At 30.5% G+C, this 6000-nt stretch overlaps 1 protein-coding gene across 1 annotated transcript in view; it reads right to left on the minus strand.

The window, feature by feature from the left end:
- The window catches only part of LOC123720751 (irregular chiasm C-roughest protein-like), a 78187-nt gene extending 73852 nt beyond the window's left edge, over positions 1-4335 (minus strand). Inside the window, exon 1 of the mRNA XM_045677498.1 lies at positions 4096-4335. The gene's annotated coding sequence lies outside the window, so the exon portion shown is untranslated. The remainder of the gene's footprint in view (positions 1-4095) is intronic.
- Between the last annotated feature and the right edge of the window lie 1665 nt (positions 4336-6000).

Raw genomic sequence — 6000 nt, forward strand, 5'->3', positions numbered from 1 at the left:
TATGTATTTAAGCAGACAATCATAAGTACATATGATTTGTTTTCGATACAATATTGTCCTAAATATTATATTAGTAGTTTAGTATAACCCAGAGCCGGATCCAAACATCTTTGGGTATGATTCAGAGACGAGCCCTTAGCCTAAATACAACTCGTAAATCAAAAACGTAAATAACTTTTAAGAGGCGGGAATACATAAGTATAATAGTTTACTTCGTATCAAAGCTTGTATCGGATAAAACTGGATTAATTACGAATAAATATCCAATATTAAATGAATGTGAATGAGATTATAGTGCGTTATATTAGTCATCGTTAGGTGGTAGCGATTTTGACATAGTAATAATGGTGTGAGAGATACATGTTATAAAAACATATCACATCCAATAAAAGAAGAACGGTCTACTTCGAGCAAGAACATATATTACACATATAATAATCTAAGGTTAACATTACGTAAAGTATTGAAAAAACTATTTATAAATAGAACATAAATTCAATGTTATTCATCCTGTTGCGATTTATAATCATTTTATTTGACGGGAGTAAACTTACCTGATGTCAAGAGACCCTGCGGCCACGCAAGTGCGTTGGCGGCCTTTAAATTCATTTTAATATGCTCGCACTTTATGCTTTCATCTTAATAGGTTTCTGTTTTAATTTACAAGTTTTTTGTTTTATAGAAAATTATATATAGGTATGGTTTTCTGGGTCTGACATCTGACGTCTGACGTTTAGACGTCTTAGACTTAGGTCTAACGTATGGTCTTGACAAGTTTGCCTTGAGCGCTGTCAAATATGTCAAACTTCATACAGAAAATATAGTTTGACCCTCTTGAAACAAGATTCAATTTTTATTGATATTTCAAATACAGATTAGATTATAGAAAATGTATAATGTGATCTGTGAGACTAGATCCACTCTGTTGGGAACCATATCAATCCAATAGCTAACAGCCCCTCAACGGTAGCTAATACATATTTAAAAACCAATTTCCCAACTCGGCATTTTCTCAAACCAGTTAAAACATATTAAACACGAGTAGAACTCAAACTAAATCACCTAATTAGAACCAGTAACGGGTGAACTGGTTAATAATTTATTCGTTCGTATCAAAACATCGAATGTTATGGATTAATTTTAATATTAAATCGTTATCTTTACGTTAAATTAAAAATTGGTGATTTAACTGTTACGAATTAACTAAAAATTTAAACCTGTGCTTACGTCTGTTATTATATACAATATCTATTTAGAATATAAAAAAAATTGTGTCATATGACTTCTGTATGTTAAAATGCAATGGGTTTGTAACATAGCGCGAAGAATGTTAAACATATCTATACACATTTTTTGATTGTGTTTAAGAATAAATTCTTACTACTCTTTTCTTTTGCAGTGTGCAACTCTTCTCTTGTCTTATTTTATTGGCCTAAGACCTTAATGAGCTTCCTTTAGAGTGTTCTATTAATTTATAACTTATTTATAATTACACTCTTAAAGCCTAAAGGTTGCTAGACTCAGTTTCCGGACTAAGACTTTAAGGTTCGTTGTGCGTTCCCGGCAAACTAAGCCAGCCTAACTCATTCCAGAAGTATCGAAGTCTCCTTGGCACTTCGCAGCCTTCACGGAGTGACCTCACTGCTCCGAGGATTTCTATACGTTGTACTTTACGCACTTATAAGAACATTGTATTTCACTATAGGTCGTTCTTAGTAATTTGTTGAATTAAGAATCATAAATTTTATGTAATCTGTTGACTACTTAAATAACTAAATGGCGTCAGTATAAGCCGTTAATAAGTTAATGCGTAACTCTGAGTAGGTAAGATTGTAGATGTCTCGAACTTACGAATAACATGATCACTATGTAGTATGTCGATATAAAAAACGTTTATTTATTCAGTAACCAACTATAACCATGTCTCCTAAATATTCGAGTTAATGACCTGTGTCTTAAAGGCCAAAAAGGCATGAAATAGTATCGATGCTACTGTCTCTTTAAAAAACCGACAACGCATCATTGACCGTAATCCGTCATTTCCTAATCGAACGAAAGTATTTGTCTTTTTCACGGCGAAACCAATGAAGCGATACTGATTGAACTTGATACGGTGAAAGCTTAGAGATAGAGAGCTTTTTGTCAAGTTTTAAGCCATTACAAGTTCTGTTTTAATAACAAAGAATTAAATATTTCTCTTTTCTTTTTCATGTGTCCTTTTTTAAATATTATCCTGATCCGGTAAGGCCGCCAGTGCCCTTCCATTCATTTTATTATATTTATTATTTTATTATATTGTATTATATTTCTGTTAATGCAACGTAGTATTAATAAATAAATAAAAATGTGTGCGTGAACTAGTGTACACACGTAAGACTTCAAGTGAAACTTCTTTAATATCTTATTTTTCGAAAAATCATCTACTATATACAACTTTATAGAAATTGATTAAATAAAGTTAAATTAGAATCAATGTTTAACAAAAGGCTTTTATTATCATAGACATGAATACAAATAATACAATTATTTCATTTTACCTTATTTCTTAGTAGAAATCTTAGTAGATTATTACAGAATTTCATTAATTGTAATAGAATTATTACTATCATTGTTATCGTTATTATATATTTTTGTTATTAATAGTTTGGAATCAAAAAAATGTGACGGTAATTTTTTTCCAACGCCGATATAGAAGTTTCACTTCAATAAATTCTTTGAATAGGAATACAACACTGTATGTAAGGAAATTTGTATTATATTTAAATACGTTTAGCAATTGGAAGCATATAATGTAATATTGTATCAATAGTTATATTATATAGAAACTATAAATATATACAATAATTGGGCCAGCTCTTCCATAAGTAACATTTTAGGAGATAAGGTTTTGCATGAATTGTCTGCGTGTACATTTGTGTGTGTGTGAATATTATATGGTAACACAGATTAATACTTCTACGTAACATAATTCTACAGACATTGGTATAATTGTTGCTAATTGTATAATGTGCATTACTATGTCTACTATTTCTGTGTTGTAACATATGTACCGTATTCCCCTATATGATGTTAAGTAAATAGTTAAGTTACTCAATTACTCTGTGGTCGATAGTATTTTCTATACAAGTACCAAAGATAAAAAATTAAAAAAAAACTTGTTACGTATATGTGGTTTACAATTCATCACCACTAGACAAATATTTACCCCGGATGGGAATGGAATCTTCATCCTCAGTGAGAGCTTTGTTACGACATCAATCAAGTGTGTTGTCCTTTGCATAGTGATAAGATGGGCTTAAGTGATATGAACTGTTTGAGCCTAAAAGCTTAGTTCGAACTACCTAACAGAGATAACATATATTTCGAAAGTAGTGTAAAAGCTAAATACATGTATTTATTATCGTTGCAAATCGTATATGGGAGAAAATAAATAAATAAAGATTTTAGATTTAAAAATAAACAACTTAATTTAATTTAAATTTCATAGTTAATTCAATAGATTCAAGGATTTAGATTTAAAAATAGAATATTTTAATTTAAAAACTTTGGTCCCTGTGTTTATGAATATAATTAACCTTCGTTGAAGTAACTATAGCAGTACACAATAAATTTTTGATTTCCCCATACCGTATATTTTAAAAGTTTGAACAGAAAGTGTACGTATACATATATAAACATCAGTACTACAAAATATCGAAATTGTCTGCGGCTCAACTTATAATTATTGCTTATATTATATATTTAACGAAAATTTATAGTAATAATTGAAAAATAATATAATATTTATTTCATTTTTATAAGAGATATTTTTTAAAGAAGTTTAACTATCGATGTCACTTATATTTGTTAATTATTCTAGAGTGTGATAAAACTACTTAATGATTTACTATTGCTAATATTGTATAGACACGTTTTATAACATACAGTTAAGTTCGGTATTTCAATTCTTTATTATTTAAAAAAAAATAATTTGTAATGATTCCTAGTTTCGTTATTGTATTTTAAATAATATTAACGCATGCAAAAAGTTTCTACGTTGTAACGGAATATTGGCAAATATTGTAAAGCTCTTTCTGTATTAAAAAGCAAACTCACCTCGACCTAGAAGTCAGTAAAATCCATAAACATTACGCACTTTACAAAGAAAACACAACGCGCTAACAGAAAAAACACTTTCCGCAAAAAGTTTCAATATCCATAATTTTTTTCTCACCAAAAATGTTTTAATAATAATTCACAGAGCCACAGATAATAATTCGTCATTCGTATGTTGACGCACGTTCGAAATTTAAAATTCAAAATGCCGCGGATCGTCGAAAGGGCGCGAAATGTAACACAACCGTATGTTTTGCGCCCAGCCGGTAACTGAGGGTGTAGTGTAGGCTTCGCTTGCCCTGGCCAGGCTGACTGTCATAGAATCGATAATGTACAGAACCACCACTAAGAGTTTTGATATCTTGTCACTTTGTATGAAATTGTCTACGATAGTTAGGTTAAGATAGAATTTGTAATTTTTTTTCTTGTCATATAAGTGTGTATTACATAGCAAACTAACTCAGTAGGTATATTAAACTTAGAAAAAAAGGACTAAGATGGTATTTCTTACTTAAAATTAAGAAGTAATTAATAGTAATAGCAAAATATATAATAATATTTCGATTATAATTTTTTGTACTAAAAAATTAAACAAATACCTTTTAATAGTCTTGTAAACTGTAAATATCTATTACTAATGGTGACTTCATTATTGCTGTTTTAATAAACAGCACGAAATCAAAATTATTCGATAAAATTATAACTCTTTGCCACCAATTAAGACATGACATAGCATATCTATGATTTTCACACCAAACTAATCTTTGTCTGGAAAACGACCTTAATCTGAAATCCCTTTTCAACTCCTCGTGCCTCTCATTATTGATCTCTTTCACTCCTTACTACCGGTGCAATAATATTTATCTCTCTATCACGCGTGTGAAAGCTGTATATCGCCGTCTCGCTCGCACCACACTGCAGAGTTTCAAAAACAAGGTAGACGCGTCGTGTTATCAATGTACAAGGCATTAGAAATTTTTCCTATACATTAAGCAGACTTGGAACAGTTTGAATTAATTTTAACGTTTTTTTATTGCATAGCATTAATGCTCTGCTCTGTGAAGTGGAAAAGTTTTAATCAGTGTTTTGAATTCCGAACTCCATAAGATTCGTCGCTTGCGAAAAAAGTAAAATTATTGTAAACTTTTACTCTTAAACCGATATTTGACTGCTGTGTTGTTCAAAAAATCTAAGATGTAGTAATTAAGAATGGTTGAACTCGGACGTAAGACAACAACTTATGAATTGAAACATTATTTAATAAAAAATTTAATAACATGTTTGAATACTGAAAATTATATTGCAGTGTATATATTGAACAAGTACATAGATTTAAAATATTATTTTATTTACTTTTAAATAAAGTCATAATTTAAATAAATAATTAGTTGGAAAGTAACTGATTGAGTCGGCACACGTAATGTGTGTCTATAAAGCCCCATAATTTTAAATTCTTAAAATATTTGATATTAATGTTATCTCTATATATTAGGAGCGAAGATAGACATATCTCTAAGTATGATTTCCATAGGTCAAAATTAATTGTATTTGACATACGGAAATCTTATAGCGGTTCGCAGATTACTTTGCGCTAAGTCTCGACTACATCTTATCCTAAGATCTTTACAAAGTTACCTCCATAATAAAAGCAGTGTTGGCTTCAGCGTCCGATTCTCATGCGTGAGTTCGTAGGTTCGATATCCGGCTGTGCACCAATGCAGTTTCATTTTTTGTGCGTATTTAACATTAGCATTAGCTCAAACGGTGAAGGGAAACAACCCATAAGTCGACGGCATGTGTCAGGACCAGGAGGCTGATCACCAACTTGCCTATCATATTGACAAATGTTCATGAAACAGAAACAGATACATCTGAGGCCCAGACCTAAAAAGGTTGATCGCCATT

The sequence above is a fragment of the Pieris brassicae genome, chromosome 2, assembly GCF_905147105.1.
Source record: "Pieris brassicae chromosome 2, ilPieBrab1.1, whole genome shotgun sequence".
In the NCBI taxonomy this organism is placed as follows: domain Eukaryota; kingdom Metazoa; phylum Arthropoda; class Insecta; order Lepidoptera; family Pieridae; genus Pieris; species Pieris brassicae.